Source organism: Podarcis melisellensis (genome assembly GCF_964234715.1).
Source record: "Podarcis melisellensis genome assembly, chromosome: 7".
Lineage (NCBI taxonomy): Eukaryota > Metazoa > Chordata > Lepidosauria > Squamata > Lacertidae > Podarcis > Podarcis melisellensis.
Genome location: NC_138539.1, coordinates 77,408,727 through 77,427,355, shown reverse-complemented (window position 1 = coordinate 77,427,355; position 18,629 = coordinate 77,408,727).

The window sequence follows — 18,629 nt, the reverse complement described above, 5'->3', positions numbered from 1 at the left end:
TGCCAAATGTCCGCCATCGGCGGCTCACTCTGCCCCCGGCTGCAGGGTGCGGGCACCGTTCCATGCACCCAAGTGGCTATTTCATGCCTGGGAGGGCACCTTTCATGCCCCACGCCCCTTGGGAGTGCACCCACTTTGGGCACCATGAGAGGGTGAAATACTTTGCTAGAAAAATGAAGTTGATATGAGTTATTCAGTTTAGACCCAGGAAACTGTTCTAATAACATAATAACCTGACTGTCTCGTCCAGCATCCTGTTCTCACAGTGGCCAAGCAGATGTCTGTGGGAAACCAGCAATCAGGATTTGAGCATAAAAGCTCTCTCTCTTCCTGCGGTTTCTAGCAACTGGTTTTCAGAAGCATTGAAACCAGTATGTTTCCGAGCACAATTCAAAGTGTTGGTGCTGACCTTTAAAGCCCTAAACGGCCTCAGTCCTGTATACCTGAAGGAGCGTCTCCACCCCCATCGTTCAGCCGGACACTGAGGTCCAGCACCGAGGGCCTTCTGGTGGTTCCCTCATTGCGAGTAGTGAGGTTACAGGGAACCAGACAGAGGGTCTTCTCGGTAGTGGCACCCACCCTGTGGAACACCCTCCCTTCAGATGTGAAGGAAATAAGCAGCTATTCTATCTTTCAAAGACATCTGAAGGCAGTCCTGTTTAGGGAAGTTTTTAATATTTAATGCTGTCCATTGGAACCTCAGGTTAAGTATTTAATTTGTTCCGGAGGTCCGTACTTAATCTGAAACTGTTCTTGACCTGAAGCACCACTTTAGCTAATGGGGCCTCCTGCTGCCACTGAGCCGCCAGAGCCCGATTTCTGTTCTTAACCTGAAGCAAAGTTCTTAACCTGAAGCACTATTTCTGGGTTAGTGGAGTCTGTAACCTGAAGTGTATATAACCTGAAGTGTATGTAACCTGAGGTACCACTGTACTGTTTTTAATCATTTGATTGGGAGCCGCCCAGAGTGGCTGGGGAAACTCAGCCAGATGGGCAGGGTATAAATAATAAGATGTTATTGTTATTGCTGCAGCCAACTGTGGAGGCAGAGCATCAATAGCGCTCTCTTCCATGAATGTGTCCGGTCCTCTTTTAAAGCCTTCCAAGTTGGGAGCCATCACTGCCTCCTGTGGGAAGTGTGTTCCTGAGTTTTATTTTGGGTTTGCGGAAAGTAATGGCCAGCGATGATTTTTATTTCATTTAAGAAACCAAAACAAAACTCAAGTGCAATTTCATATAACTTTCTAATGTGAGCGGCTAGATGCTGGAAAATAAGGCAGATGGGCTACATTTTACTAAGAATAATAGTACATCCATCATCTGCAAGTTAGATGTTTAAGGCTTAATGAAATATTCCAGCCAAGGCAAGCAGATTTGTTTGCATGTCAATAACTGGAAAACTGATTATTTTGCAAGGAAAATAAAACAAAGAAATAAAATGACTCAGCCATTAAGACAATCTACAGAAAATTTATGAGTCTGCAAAAAACCCCGGCTTGCTGAGCAGTGGAACAAATTGGAAAAATCGAAGAGAAAACTGGATGTGAACCTTTAAATGTGCTTCTGACCTATGCAAAGTGACTTTGCAAACAAAAGAAATAAATGGCATCATATAGTTAATTATGAAATCAGTATACATATGGGGGGGGAATCTGTTTGCAAACTCACCAGGAGCCCCTCCACACAGTCTGATTTTTTCTCATGTTAATCTTTCAGTCCCAATTTCATTCTTTTATTCATAAGTCTGAAAGCCCATTACCTTAAAGGGTTTTTTAATGCTCTCAAATTTGTCTTAAGTAACGCGGTGCAAGTTAAAGCCAGTCAAGTCAGGTGTGAAAGTCTAGCTGAATGCCATACTAAACGTTTCCTGAGAATATTTTGTCTTTGGAAGACAGGTCAAAATTTCATCAAGCGCTGCTTCAACTGGAAACACACTACCTGTGGGGAGGAGGGAGAATAAGAAACAGTTGACTAAAAACATAGCACAAGGCAGTAAGAAAACATGTACACCAAACATGGAGAAGACGAGATAGAGACAAAGAACTGAAGAAGCAATAGAAAGTGGGACTGGGAAGAGATGGAAGGGGCTGTGCCTTATTGGGATACCCTTGTTCTTTAGATGTCCCTTTTATGAAGAAGCACGTAGTAAGATCATGGATCCCTTGCTAGTGAGGCTCGCCGACCTCCCGCAAAAGCAAAAATTTGACCTTTTGCTGTTAGGCAAAGATCAGAAGATGACCTGGATGGTCTCCAGATTCTGTGCACAGATCTGTAGGCGCAGACCATCGCCCAACTCAAAATAGTCCGGCATGAAAAGCCCCAAACACGGCTCCATGGGTGATTCTGAGTCAACTCCCTGGGACAGTTTATTGTTGTACATTGTTGCTAAATTTAGTGTTGTACATTGTTTTAATTGTCTGTTTTAACCATATTTGCACAGCAGTTTCTAATGTTGTGAGTGTCCTCTATTTAAGAGGCTTCTACTCTGCAGCCTCTTATAGTTGTTTTAACTGCGAGTCTTTTAGTTCTTCTGCTCTTACAGTTGTTTTAACTGTGTGTCTTTGTTTGTTTTTAGTTCTTATCTGTTTTAATTATCAGTTTTTTATCCATCCATTATCCGTGTTTAATCTTGTATTTTATCCAGATGTTTTATCCTATGCCTGTTTCTTTGTCCTCACTTGCACTAATAATTATCGGTCAAAAAAAATCCTAACCGCTATTTTATCTATATGCTTTTTTTAATCCTGGTCTGAGACCGTAATAAAGTTCATTCATAGGATACAAGAAGCAGACAGACTAAGGATGGGGCAGAAAGTGTAGGGTTCATTTTCCCTGTTGATGTTCAGTTCCAGGTCCCCTTCCCCCAACACACACACACAATATTTTCCTCCCATTGAAACAAACAACAGTGGTTCTGGACTTGGCGTAGAGACCATCTTATCCTGGAAAACCTGCTCCCTGCCTTGCAGTCCTTTTGCCACCTGGCCTGGGAGGACTGACTCCACCTACAAAACCTGAGGCTGCTGAACAGACTCTTCGGCTGGGGTGGTTGCTGTGGTTGGTGGGTTGCTGTTGTTTTTTGTATCTTTATTTTAGTTCTTGTGATTCATGTGGAAATTGTTTAGTTTGGTTGTGTATTTTTTTGGATGTCTTCCTTATTGTTTATGGCTACAATTGTAATGATCTACAGTACCTTGATCTACCACTGTGATCTACCCTCCCACCAGATGTCAAGGAGATTTATTTTATTTTATTTTATTTTATTATTTTATTTTATTTTATTTTTACACTGCCCTCCCCAGCCAAGACCGGGCTCGGGGCAGCCTACATCAAGTATAAAAACAATTGATTAAAATACAACTTAAAAACAGGAATAAAATGCAACTTAAAATGCAGATTTGAGTAAACATCAAATCTTTACCAATGCCAACTAGCCAGACTGGTCCTACGTGGGCCAGAAAAAAGCCAAGGAAGTCCCCAAACAGGGGTTCCATCACAGCAGGAAAAGGAAAGAGGGGGAAGGGATAATAATTATATGACCATCCGTAAACATCTGAAGGTGGCCCTGTACAGTGGTACCTCTGGTTATGAACTTAATTCATTCTGGAGGTCTGTTCTTAACCTGAGATACCACTTTAGCTAATAGGGCCTCCCACTGCTACCGCCGCTGCGCAATTTCTGTTCTCATCCTGAGGTAAAGTTCTTAACCCGAAGTACTACTTCTGGGTTAGTGGAATTTGTAACCTGAAGTGTTTGTAACCCTAGGTGTTTGTAACCCAAGGTACCACTATATTGGGAAGATTTTAATGTGTGGTGTTCTGTTGTGCTTTTGTATATTCTTTTGGAAGCTGCCCAGAGTGACTGAGGCAACCCAGTCAGATGGGTGGGGGTATGAAAAAATGTTGTTGTTGTAGTTTTGTTGTTATTTTATGTTGTAAGCTGCCTTGAGCATGGTTTGAACTCTGGAAAGGCAGCATGCAATCAAATTACATATGTATATACATGCCTCTCCTGAAATGTCCCCCAGAATGCCTCTTGTTTTCCCTCCAACATGGTAGAGGACTTTACCACCATATCTCTCTCTCTCTCTCTCTCTCTCTCTCTCTCTCTCTCTCTCTCTGATGGACCTCTTTCTATGCACTGAGAGAGGCAGATCCCATGCACCCTTTGATGCCCTCCCAGGGACCACAAAACTGAACCCTAATACATTTTTGGACAGAATTCTTATGGGAGGTTTACTATCTCATACTATAATCGTCATGGGATATCTTGCTTTATAGTGTTTAAACTGCCTGATTCTAATGATGTGTAATAGAGACCCACAAGACCCACACATATATAAATATTGAATTCCTCCCCTCAGTCACTGATTCACTCAGTTCTTCCCTAGGCATTCAGAGCTGCTTAGGAATCTAATTGCCCACATCACACCCAGATGAGTTGCTTTTCAAAGTGGCAGCAAAGTCTGAAAATCAGAACCCAAACTTACAAGATTTCAGGCTGTTCCTGTGGCAGATAGAATTCATATTTCAGACCATAGTTCATCTAATTTAAGGATTTCAGCCACATTACCCACATATATCTCACAAGGAACCCTGTTTTCCTTTTCCTTTTTACAGCGTTCCTTTTGATTTGGGATCTTATTATTTTGAGCTATTGGTCAAAGAAGAACAGTCTGCCTTTCATTGTGAAACATAGCATTTTGAAAGCCACTATAGTATGAAAGACGGTCCTTTTTATTATTGCAATAGAAATAATAGGTCTGGAAACTCTTCTTCTTAAGACTGTGAGATGGTTTCATTTGACATCAAATCAGACTCATTTGGATTCAATAGTAAGAGTTCAAGAGTGAGCTCAACTGCCTATTATGGAAATTAAGACTCCGCCTTCCATGAAGACTAAAGAGTATTATCATATTATAGCATAAAAGCCATAACACTTATGGATTGGTGCAAGCGAACTCTCATGATAGTCTACTACAGGTGCAAGGTAAGGAAACACTGAGGATTTTATTACTTACCATGAGATTAATAAGAGAAGCAAGGAGAAATGACAAGTATAGCTGCAGAAGAGATTGTATTTCTCAGACTTTTTCAAGAATATACAGGATACACATACTGTAAACTATATACTGTTGTTGTTTAGTCGTGTCCGACTCTTCGTGACCCCATGGACACCAGGCACTCCTGTCTTCCACTGCCTCCCACAGCTTGGTCAAACTCATGCTGGTAGCTTTGAGAACACTATCCAACCATCTCGACCTCTGTCGTCTCCTCCTCCTTCTGCCCTCCATCTTTCCCAACATCAGGGTCTTTTCCAGGGAGTCTTCTCTTCTCATGAGGTGGCCAAAGTATTGGAGCCTCAGCTTCAGGATCTGTCCTTCCTATTTAAGTTGACCAAATGCTTTGTATCATATCTTGCTATCTTACGCTCTTATTTTGTACTCTCTGTTGACTTACTAATCAAGTAGTGTAGTGTTAAAGAATTTGGTTAATGACTGGGGGAGTGTGTAGTGGTGAGAAGGGGTATTTTGCAGCTGTTTGATTATTACTTAAAATAAAGCTAAGCAGAGATATTGTGGGCAAGTTTTTATTCCATCATCCCAGCCACTGTGCAAACTTGGTTGGCAAAGAAAAGAACAGATAGTTGGATTAAATCACTAGAGAGAGCTGGGTCGAAATCCTTCCTCAACTATGATGTTTATTGGGTGACCTTTGCCCAGTGACTAACTCTCACCCCAACCTACCCCATAGGATGTCTTGTGTGGACATTTCAGGGCTGGCCTGCTCATAAGGTGGGCTGAAGCAGCTGCCTCGGGCGGCAGAAGCCCAAGAGGTGGTACCCACCCTGCCAGTGGAGAAGCAGCACTGGCTTCTGGCAATATCTTGCCCACATCTCTTAATAATAATTATAATTTATTATTTATACCCCGCCCATCTGGCTGGGTTTCCCCAGCCACTCTGGGCGGCTTCCAACACAATATTAAAATACGATAGTCTATTAAACATTAAAAGCTTCCCTAAACAGGGCTGCCTTCAGGTGTCTTCTAAAAGTCTGGTAGTTGATATTCTCTTTGACATCTGGTGGGAGGGCGTTCCACAGGGCGGGTGCCACTACCGAGAAGGCCCTCTACCTGGTTCCCTGTAACTTGGCTTCTCGCAGGGAGGGAACCGCCAAAAGGCCCTCGACACTGGACCTCAGTGTCCGGGCAGAACGATGGGGGTGGAGACGCTCCTTCAGATATACTGGACCGAGGCCATTTAGGGCTTTAAAGGTCAGCACCAACACTTTGAATTTCTCAAGATCTTGCTGAAATCTTGCAAGATCTCATGGAGTGCATGAGACCATGCTATATCTTACCGGAGCCTGCCACCGCTTCATGTGTGTTGCCACACAACCCAGGTAAGGGAGGGGTGACACAAAAGTGGCAGGGCAGTTACCGTTTGCCTCAGGTGGCAAAATGGGACACTCTGCCCCCATCCATTTATAACAAATGTGATGGAGACTTTAATATATGATTTGGAAGCATTATAAACATGCATCTCAGAAATATGCTGTAATACATGAGATTTAATTGCTCCAGAGTAGGACAAGGGACGCGGGTGGCGCTCTGGGTTAAACCATAGAGCCTAGGACTTGCCGATCAGAAGGTCGGCGGTTCGAATCCCCTTGACGGGGTGAGCTCCCATTGCTCGGTCCCTGCTCCTGCCAACCTAGCAGTTCAAAAGCACGTCAAAGTGCAAACTGATAAATAGGTACCACTCCGGCAGGAAGGTAAACAGCGTTTCCGTGCGCTGCTCTGGTTCGCCAGAAGCGGCTTAGTCATGCTGGCCACATGACCCGGAAGCTGTACGCCGGCTCCCTCGGGCAATAAAGCGAGATGAGTGCCGCAACCCCAGAGTCGTCCGCGACTGGACCTAATGGTCAGGGGTACCTTTACCTTTAATGATAGGACAACATTTCAGAGGGAACAGGTTGGGCACAGTTTGCTTTGGCTTTTTTGAAAAAGTACTGCACTATGCCTTTATGTCCTTTGGGAAATCTTCAAACATTTAACAGAAACTTAGGGGAGGAATCGTTCTAGGTTTTGAAACGGTCTCTTTTCACTTTGCCCGAAGATGCCTTCAAGAAGCTGAAATGTACGATATTCATCTTGGCTCACATTACCAAGCTTTCAGAGCAGATTATATCCCCAGCCAAAAAAACCTCCATTATTAGGCTTTTTTTGTTTGAAGGCTTCTTTTCTTTGGCCCCAAGCTTGTTGAAAATACTAGCCATTCATTTCCTCGTGACATGCTGCAGCATAAGAATTGTTCTTCCCTTCAAGTAGAAAAATTTGATTACCGGTATTTATCACAAAAAGAAATGGAAGAGAGAAATATGTTTTCTGATTTTCAAGAGAAGACCAGTGCTGCCACCATTTTTAAAAAGGAAAAAAAAGGGGAATACACTGGATGGCAAGTAGATTTTAATAATTTGGCTTTGAATCTTAAAATGAGGTCTTGTTCCCTGTTCAAAAATTCTCTTCTTGGCTCCCTGAAATAACAAGACTAGCAACGAAAGGGAACTTTAGACTAGTCAGATCATTGCAATCATTCGGAGAAACCTTCCTAAATGTTCCACAGTAGAGATTCTACCCATACTATAGCTTTTAGCATAGTGTCACCAGTAGGGAACTAGACAGAGGGCCTTTTCAGTAGTGGCACCCATCCCAGCAGATGTCAAATAGATAGCTAGGTGATTTTTAAAAGACACCTGAAAACAAAGTTTAGGGAAGTTTTGATGCTGTATTGTGTTTTTACTATTATTATTTTTGTTGGGAATTATTACTCCTTTTATTAGTTTGGAATGCTGCTCCTACTGAAATAAGACAGTTCTGATATTTCATCATCTGCTGAAAATCTTCTGTTTAGAGAATTGTTTTGAATCCGTTTTGGTCTGCTGTGTATTTTAAGTTTGTATACAATTACGCCGTGTTAATAATCTTATTGAACACTGCCATGATATTGTTCATGAGTTGGTGATTCATAAATACTTTTATAAATCAATAAAAACAGGGGATTAGACAAATTCATGGGGGATAGAGCCATTACTCAGAATGAGGCAATCGCCTCGAGTAGCATATGCTGGTGGGCAGTCTCAATGACTGTGCCTTGGGATGGAAGGGATGAACTTCTCCTTCTAGCATGCTGTGGTCCTGACAATTAGGCCACCCATGCCTGTGATTAATTAACAAACCCACCCCTGAAGCTGATTGTGAAGCTGAGGCTCCAATACTTTGGCCACCTCATGACTCCCTGGAAAAGACCCTGATGTTGGGAAAGGTGGAGGGCACAAGGAGAAGGGGGAGACAGAGGACGAGATGGTTGGATAATGTTCTCGAAGCTACCAGCATGAGTTTGACCAAACTGCGGGAGGCAGTGGAAGACAGGAGTGCCTGGTGTGCTCTGGTCCATGGGGTCACGAAGAGTCGGACACGACTAAATAACTAAACAACAACACACATTTAGCATAACACAAGGCCAATTTATCCCTGAGCTATATGGCTCAGCTCTGCAAAGTATTGCTCGCGCATGTGCACACACAGAGACTCCAACTCCTCCAGGACATGTAGGTCCCCCTCCTATGCTTATACACACATTGCCTGTCATAGAGAACATTAAGAAAGTTACTGGTATGGACTCTGTTTCTACACTGCTAAACCCATTGCCTGTCAGCTCCATCTTAACTCTCAAAACACTGATTATTTTATTTATTTATTGAATTTATATATAACCCTATACCCAGAGGTCTCAGGGCGGTTCACAGAAAAGATCACAATATATAAAATCAAAATAAGAACAACATCCCAATAACACCCTCCCAGTAAAAAGCCACATTTTAAAAGGGTATAGGATGTCAACCAAAGGCCTGGTTAAAAAGGAACGTTTTTGCTTGGTGCCTAAAGGTGTATAATGAAGGCGCCAGGCGAACTTACCTGGGGAGAGCATTTCACAGATGGGGAGCTATTGCAGAGAAGGCCCGTTCTCATGTTGCCACCCTCTGGACCTCTCAAGGAGGAGGCATACGAAGGAGGGCCTCAGAAGATGATCTCAGGGTCCGGGTAGGTTCATATGGAAAGAGGGGATCCCTTGAGGTATTGCGGTCCTGAGCCATTTAAGGCTTTATAGGTCAAAACCAGCACTTTGAATTGGGCCCAGAAACTAATCCGTGGCCAGTGCAGTCAGACCAGAATCACTATATTATATGCTCAAACCATCCTGTTCCAGTGAGCAAGCTGGCAGCTGAATTCTGCACTAGCTGAAGTTTCTGCACTGTCTTCAGAGGCAGCCCTATGTATAATGGATTGCAGTAATCAATTAAATCCCAGCACCTAGGAATCAAAAGTGAGGAAGACGCCCAGAAACCCAAGGGAGTCAGGGCACCCACAGATCCATTAAACTTCTATTTCCAGTATTTAGGCATGAGTGCCAATGCTTGTCTAAGCAAAACACAAGGGGGAGCTTCAGAGAACCTCAATTTTTTCAGACGTATGAATGAATGATTTTTTCTTATTTCGGTCACAGACCAGTTCCAGCCCACATACAATATCAAGGAAGTCATAAAACACCATGGGGATACATTTGAATTTGCATTTAGGTATAACAGGGACAAGATAGATATAGCAACAGTTAAAATATATAAATTAAAACTTAGTCACTAACATATAACCTAAAATTATGATTTAATCATTATGATAGCACAACTTGTTCCCTAAGTTTTATGGCAATCGCACAGAATTTGGCTACCCTTAAGGTGATCTCAGGATCCTTGTCCTCTACCAGGGATTTTAGACATTGAAGTTTGGATTCATTTGGAGATTTTTGCATAGCAGGGGTAATAAATACCGAGCGCATATCCCCATAGAAACAGCAGCGTAACAAGGCATGAGAGACAGTTTCTACCTCCATCAAGGCACAGGGGCAGACTCGTTCTGCGTAGAAGTTTGAATATATTGTCCATGGAATGCTGATGGACTGTTGTAGATGTGTGAGACAGGAGAACCAGGTGGAGAAGGGGAATAGTATGATGAAGGAAGTCAAGACTATGTGGCTGGGTGACTAGATACAAGAGAACTCCACATTGCAGCATTTAGTTGCTGGACTCACATGTGTTGTCCAAAGCTGGCAGAATTGGAAGCTTCTATTGAGGAGCGTCATTCAATAACTTTTAAGAGAAATGAAAAGATTTTGGAAAAGACGAATGGCATGACTCAGAAAGGGTCCTACACCATTTTCCATTTTGGAAAATGGAAAGAAGCAGAAGTCCGAGCCAGTGGCGTAGCGTGGGGGGTGCAGGGGGGGCAGGCCGCACTGGGTGCAACATCTGGGGGTTAGGGGGCGCAAATCCATGGGTTAGGGGGTGCAAATCCATGGGTTAGGGGGCGCAAATGGTACTTGCCTTGCCCCGGGTGCTGACAACCCACGCTATGCCACTGGTCCCAGCAAAGGAAGAATGGATACAAAAACCTATGGAACATGCAGAAATGAAATCAAGACAATGAACTTTTTACAAAAGAATGGAAATGGTTTATTGAATATTTACAGATAAATTGTAAACAGATAAGAACATTGGCAGGATTATTTAAATAACATGCAGTTTTATAAGAGTATATATTTATAGTAGATGAATAAATGAGCAAATTAAGTTAATTTGGATATGCAGAAGATCTTAAAAACAAATTTAAGGAACCTCAGAAAGAGGGGGAAGGAAGTCAAGTTTGGAAATGTTAACATGATCATAAAATTAGTGAAACGTATAAGCCTGAAAAGCATAAATAAAATGGAAAGAAAGAAAAGGTCCTACACATTGCTCCCTAAGAGATTCAAACCATGGCGGGACAACTGAAGGACATTTTCATTCCATTTAAATATACACTTTACATCTCCTTTGTTCCATTTTGTAATTTGCGGAACTGAATGTATGTATATCAAGTAATTTAAGTTTTTCTTTCTTTTATATTTAAGCAATCCAAGCCAGGCCAAAATATAAAATGAGAGATTCATTTTCCACAAGGGGAAAAAAGGGCAATTTAACAAAATTGACCTAAATATTTAGCCATGCTCCACTTAAGGATTAGAAGGAAGGATTCAATCACTTCTTATGTTATGAAAGAGCAGTCTTCCATCCCCACTTTTAAGTCCCCTTTAAGCTCCTCTCAGAGATCAAATGAAGTTTGTTTGCCAAATCTCTATGTAAGGAAACCTGTTCTGTATTAGACTTTTAAAAGAGAGAGTGAGAGAGAGCAAAAGTGTACTAAGCTCAGTAAATCCGGTTAGCAGGATAAACCTCCCTAAATCATTTTGCCCCCTCCTCAGATATTCTGGAAGCAGCATCAGCAGCAGTTTTTTTGTAACTTGATCCTATTTTCTTTGTGGTACAGCTTGCAAGCCCTCAATTGAACAAGGTAATTCAAAGTAGCCGCATTCGCTCAGCACAAACTCCTCCTGCTCGCTGGCACATATTTGGGTTGGGGTTGGGAGTGGGGGCAGCAAACTTGTAGATGTAACAATTTTAGGAATGGGGAAGGAAGGCTGAGTGTTTAATACAGCCTTTTGGGTGCACAATCTATAATCGCTGAAACCCTATAGACGGTTAGGCTGTTGAAATCCCAGTGGCTTCGGCGGAATTTAAACAATCCAGCTGTTCAGAGGATTGTTGCAGCCAATATGGATAAGCCGAAAGCACAATGCAAAAACGCCTTTGGAAATTGTTAAAGTTCTCCCAGGCCCCTGATAGTCGGGGCAAACTTTCCCTCCCACTCTCTCACTCGGCATTAAAACTGGAGGCACGCTTTGCTCTTACATTTGAAAATAGCTTTTTATTTTTACCCTTATTCATGTGTAAGAGTGAGTTGCGCTGGCACTCGCTGCACAAGCTGTGTGCAGATGCCTCAAACAGAGAGAGGCAACCCCAGGAGAAGAAAAAAAAGCTTGCTCAAGGCTTTTGAATGGAGCAAAATCCATATGTTTACATACTTGGCTCTGGCAGATGTTCTTTGAAACCGTCCTGTTTTTTTAAAATGAGTAATGACCAAACTAGGACGCAGGTGGCGCTGTGGTTTAAACCACTGTGCCGCTTGGATTTGCCAATCAGAAGTTCGGCTGTTCGAGGCCCGCGATGGGGCAATCTCCTGTTGTCCGGTCCCAGCTCCTGCCAACCTAGCAGTTCGAAAGCACGCAGTACAAGTAGATAAACAGGTACCGCTCTGGCAGGAAGGTAAATTTTGTTTCTGTGCACTGCTCTGGCTTTGTCAGAAGCAGCTTAGTCATGCTGGCCACATGACCCGGAAAAACTGTCTGTGGAAACAGACTGTGGCAATCACACAGGGTCCCCAGACGTTTGACGGTCTATTGATCCCTGTGCCACCACTGTGATTGCTTCCCCGATGCCACCAACCCATTTCTCTTGGGTACAGTGGCATAGTGTGGGGGGTGCAGGGGGGCTGGCCGCACTGGGTGCAACATCTGGGGGTTAGGGTTAAGGGGCGCAAATCCACGGGTTAGGGGGCACAAATTACTTGCCTTGCCCCGGGTGCTGACAACCCATGCTACGCCACTGCTCGGGTACACACGGAGTCCAGACAGTTGTTAACATTAGACCAAATAAACAAGTTTATTTTATAAGCATTAACAAGTTAATGGTTTCATATAATTTTTCTTGTCAGTTTCTTAGTCTTAGTTTCTTTACTGACCTATACCTTCCTAATACCTTCTAACTGATTATCCCAACTGTTTAACCGACCCCTCTTAACATCAAACTAGCCCAACCCACAGACTATTCCTCCCTCTCCCTTCTCTAACTCTAACTCCTCTCCTTGGGTTCCTATTGGTTAATCATTTTACACTTAGTTAACCCTTTCCTTATGACCCAGTATGATGTCACACACCTAGGAGGGCAAATGCCACATGGACAAACACCGGCTCCCTCGGCCTGTAGAGCGAGATGAGCGCCGCAACCCTAGAGTCATTCCCGACTGGACTTATCTGTCAGGGGTACCTTTACCTTTAATGGCCAAACTGCATGTGTCCCTAAAGGAACAATGCAATAGACAAGAAGCTGGTGGGAAGCAAGGGTGGCATAAGTTAAGCTAGTGTAAAGTTACACCGGATCCAAACTCCATTCAGCAGAGGAATTGCTGCTGGCTGAGCTAGCCTAAGCCTGGCAGAGGTGAAACAAGCCTTTGAAATAGTCTTTGAGTTATGCTACCCAATTTTCCAGCCTAATTTGCAGTGTGTTTTCAGGTCACATGACTGAATAGAATGGGCTTAATATCCAGAATACGTCCACCACCTTCTGATCACACCCTGTCTCCCTGTCGTCTTACAACCAGTCCAATGGGTAGCACTGCTGTCAGCTTCTTCCTCTTTAGCCTCATTTTTGCCTCTGAAGCTCAGCAGGGAAGAGGGTGTCCTTTGTTCTGGCTCCCTTGGTCTCCTTGCCTTTTGCCCATCAGTCCTAATGGGCACCAACCACCACTGGTTTGGGGATGCTCTATTTGTGAATTTCTGCACTAAGCAGAAGGAATGGCTTAAGCAACCTACAAGACCTCCTCCGACTCTATGATTCTTTGATTCCATGAACTGTGCAAAGGCACAGCAGGCAGACCCTAGATGGGTAGATAATTTGGACTCATAGATGCCTTAGCACACAGTTTGGGGATTGCTGATATATACTTTATACTGCCATGACTGCATCAGCTTCGCCATAACATTTCTACAGCAGGAGTCTTCAGGTTATAAAATTGGCCACTGAAGAAGATTTATTCCCCTAATTGTTCATGAAAACGCAGATAATGAACATAAAGTAGGCAATAACACAGGACCAGGTGTGTTTCTTGGCCAATATATGCCCTCACTTGTCTGAGCCAAGAAGCAAGTTGCAGATGGATGGATGCTTTAACGTGCCCAAAGTGGTTATACAGTGATGGACAAACATACAGCTACTGTCCATATGCAAGCCTACTGAAATAGCCATTTAAAAAGAGGAAATATCATGCAAATTGTGATTTGCCAAGCCTGATAGCTCCTGGGGTGTAGTTATTCTGTGCCATTATGGAAGACGTGCCTGGGCATTTTCTGGATTGTGCAATCATCATTAAAGCAACATTTGAGGATTTTGCAATCATTCTGATCTCTAGAGCACATGAGGCAACACTAACTGCAAAATTAAAAATCTGCCCAATGTGTCTCTTAGTCTGCCTGCTGCATGTTCTAGGTTTCCTCCTTAGTTATCCCCTCCTTCTACACCCCCCCATTTCTATTGATGCTAACTGTCAGTACAGTAAATGGTTTCCCAAGATGAGTACCCAATTACTGTTCTACTATGCACATAGATTTTCCTGTGACAAAGATAAAGAAATTGATACTTCATTCTCTCCCATAGCCATGATGAAGTGGGCTAGTTTTCATTACAACCATAGCCTGACATCTTTCCCCCCTGCATATATAGTGGTTCCTTCACTTCTGGATATCAATAAGACAAGAAAAGTTTGTGTGTCTGCTTGTGTGTCGGGTGGGACTGCAGTTTCTGTCAGCAAGGGCTAAGCCACCCAGTCTCAGTAGAGGTGGGCAGGCTGTTTCTTCACTAGAATTGTCCCTAAGCATTGTCCCTCCCTATCAGTAAGATAATCTACAAGTCATTAACACCACAAAAGTTCAAGAACTCCCACCCAGGATTTACACACAAAACCGCAGTAATAATTAAGGAAGAACCTCTGCTGACCTTTCTCCCCTCTTTAATTCTACCTACAGAACCCACCTCCAACTTTTTACCCCGCACCAAAAGCCAGGGAACTTGTGTCCACCAGCTTCCATGGTGGGATAATGACTCCAGATCACTTTCCTGCTAAATCACTCTCCCTTTGTCAAGGCTACATCTCTTGGCCAAGGAAGCAGGAGAGTTGTGGTGTTCGTATGGAGCCCTCAGTCATTTCATGGACTATTGACCCGTACACCACTAATCCGCTGCCACCAGCCAGGTTCTCCCTAGTAAAACACTTAGTTTCAGTCGGGTTCTCAAGTTAACAACGAAGATTGTAGTTTATTGCAAATGCAAATAAACTTTAAATGCATTCAAAACGCTCTTACCCTTAACCCTCTTAGTCTTATTTTCTCCTGTCTCTAACTCACTCAAACTCCTCTACCTCCCCTCACACAAGAACCAACTGCGCTAACTGTCTCTCTATTTCCAACTGTCTTCCAACTGCTTTCCCAACTGCTTTTTCCCAGCTGTCTAAACCTCTGGCTAAGCCTTTTAAAAACAGGTAGGCTCCACCTCTGGGCTTTTCTATTGGTCTACCTATTAACCCTTTCTCTCCCCCTGTACAGACATTTCCAAAAGAACAGGCAAACGCCACTATCCTCTCCCCATGAACCCCACAGTCTTCATGAGATCTCCCCTGGAACAGATATTTCCAGCCCAAGTTAGTTTGGCTCCCCTTTCTACCTTCGCCAGCATTTTCTATTGTCCTTCCATGTTTGTTACACTGTGTTTGGTCTAGTTAGGAACCTATGGAAAGGCACCTTGTGTTCTTCCCTTGAACCATTCCCACCAGTTAGGAGGGTTCCGGTTGCCTTGTTTTGGACAATGCAGTGGGTGGAGTTCAAGGGAAACTTTGGCTGGATGGGAATGAAAACAATCCACAATGGCCCTGCTTCTTGCATTCTTTGAATGTTTTTTTGTCTGGCAGAGATGTGTCCTCAGACTCTGCTCACGGCTCTTAACTTGCCTGGGTAGAGGACAGAGAGGGGTGTCTGAGTATACAGAAACTATCCTACCGTACAATGATAACATTTACATTCATGGATCTGTCCACTTTGCCTCTAACCCATTCTTGACACAAGCCCCCACCCTCACCAGAAGGCTGTTCAGAAGTAAATGTGTCCCTCCGGCTGAAAACATTTCCCTACCGCAGACTTAAATTGGGGAGATATAGCAAGTGGGATATTTTCTTGAGCTAGTGCTTTTGCAGACATATTTGCAAGGCTGCGGTAAGTCATCATGCTCAAACTACTCTTGTGCGGGTTTTTCAAAATAAGAAAAACTATTAAAGTTGCTGCTGAAGAATGAATTGAAAATACTACAGTCAGGTAAATATCACCTATATTTGGGATATATGGAGTTTCAATGGAAAAGAATACCAAGAAGGATCAGATTGTCTACTTAGATCAGCCAGTTATCTCACTAGTCTTCTTTTTTTGGTGGGGGAAGAAGGGGGCTTTTAATTTTAAAGAAGACGTTCTTAAGGCAGATGAGTTACATAAGCATACAGAATAGGGCGGGGTGACAATATGAACCACATTTTCTTTATTTACTTCCCTAGACATTCTGGGACACAAAGGTGTAAGAAAACCATGGGAGAAGAAAGAAGATGAAATCAAATTTGCAATATAAGTTACAAAGAGAGAAATCTATGGAAATCCCTCCCCCCTCCAACCCTTGCCGATACCTGCATAAGGCAGATAGTGAAGGGAGAAAAGCACTATGTCGTCTTTAGAAGCCAGGCTCCACTCACTCACTCGTCCTTTCTTATCTATATTCATGGGTTTTTCAGGGGCCCAGCAGTTACATGTCAGAATGATGAGTCTCAACCTTGTTTCAGGATAAAGCATCAATCTGCCGGTGCATACTGAGTCTGACCTGATAGAATTTAAGAGGTACTGTAGGCTCTGTGATTCCTCTACAGAATGTAATTTTTGAACTCAGTCCTCAGTGATAGACAAGATATTCCATCAAAGCTGCCTCTCTGAATTGAGGAAAGAGCTGTCCCAGGAGTATATCTCGAAGGTTTTGCCAATCTGTGTTCACGTGGAGACTAACAACCGTCTTACAAGTGACTTTTCTCCCTTCTGCTTAGCATGGACCTAGTACGCTCTGTCCTCCCACCTTTCACTTTACTTCCAGACAGATGCAATATATTATTTGTCTGCTATGTGCACTTATTTCCCTGCTGATCTAGGAGCAGCCGTGGAAAGGGGGAATTTCATGTTGGGGGTCGTTTGATAGCAGGAGCTGAAGCGCTTCCTCTGAATTGTGAGATCGGAAAGAAAGTTAATGATAATGACTGTTAAATCTTATGTAAGCACAGCAGATTTAATGCTTGTTGGGGAGGGTGCGGATGAGTAAGTGTTAATTAAATACCATATTTTTCACTCTATAGGATGCACTTTTCCCCCTCCAAAAATTAAGGGGAAATGTGTATGCATCCTATGGAGCGAATGCAGGCTCCTTGGCTTCAGTGATAGCAACACGAAGCCTCCGAAGCGCAGAGGGAGTGCTCCCTCCGCGTTCTGGGGGCTTCGTGTTGCTTTCGCTGAAGCCTGGAGAGCGAGAGGGGTCGGTGCGCACTTGTTTGTAAAAAATCATTTTCTTTAGAAATAAAAGCCTTTTTTTGACAAAAATGCATTTGGTTGATCAATATAAGTAAGCAACATTAACATTTATTATTTTTAGAAAAATTGATACTTTAAATAGGGTTGCCACTGAACTAGTTTTAAGGAAATTCGGCAAAATCTAGAAATCCGACATGGGTTGACATCTGTCCAGAATTTCCCAGACATTTTAGCGATTTCTGCCTGGACACTGGTACCGACAAGAGTATTCCAGTATGACAACCCTAACTTTAAACATAAGCATTCAAACATTTCACACATTTAAACATTCGGTTGGGTGTGCAATGGTAGGGGTGGAATTATAATGCAATTATATAGTGGAATTATAACTTTCTCTTTGGAGAAAGTTGTGTGTATTGTTTCCTCATCTGTATGAGAAATAAATGAAAAACATAGTCTTAATATATGATGAACTGAGGATGAAAGCTGAGGAGATGAAATAAAATTTATGTAATTCAGAATGACCTCAGTTTTGTATGGCAGCGTATGAGACTATGCATGTGACTCTGAGAGAAACTCAAAAAATCATTATTTCTTTTAAAGAAAGCTACTGGTACCATTAGGCATTACTAATGTCTACACACACGTAACAGAAAGCTATATAAGTAGGGAGACAGGATAAGAAACGTTAACAGTGAATGTTAAGCTACCTTCATTTCGTACTCCTCAACTGCCCCGATTAAATCGGGGCATCCTGTTTATGGGTGCTGTTTTCTTGAGAGCAGGATGCCCCAAACCACACATTTAGGGGCACCACGATCTCATGCGGTTCATGTGATTCATGTAGCCGTGCGTCCTGGTTTTCTGCAGCAATGTGTTTGTCAGGGGCTAGACTGAGGAGGAATGGAGGGAGCCGCCCCACTCCCTTCTCCTGAACATTCCCAAGGGCATGAGGACAGTATTGATTTAGAACAGTGGTTTGCAGAGGGGCATAGTCCAGAGGAGGAAAGCTGGGAAATACTGGGTGAAGAACAGCTAGAAGAGGGCACACCAGGAGAGAGATGGCTGTCAGATTCAGTGTCCTTGGACAGCATTCTTGACCCCCCCCCCTTCACATAGGACTAGACGGGCTCTGAGAGTGATAGAACAGAAAGAGCAGAGGCAACAAGCTCAGATTAACCGGCATAGGAGTTACGTAGATTAATGGGGACAGAGGGAGTAAACCTTAACTGGGAGCAATGCCATTTTTAGAGAGAG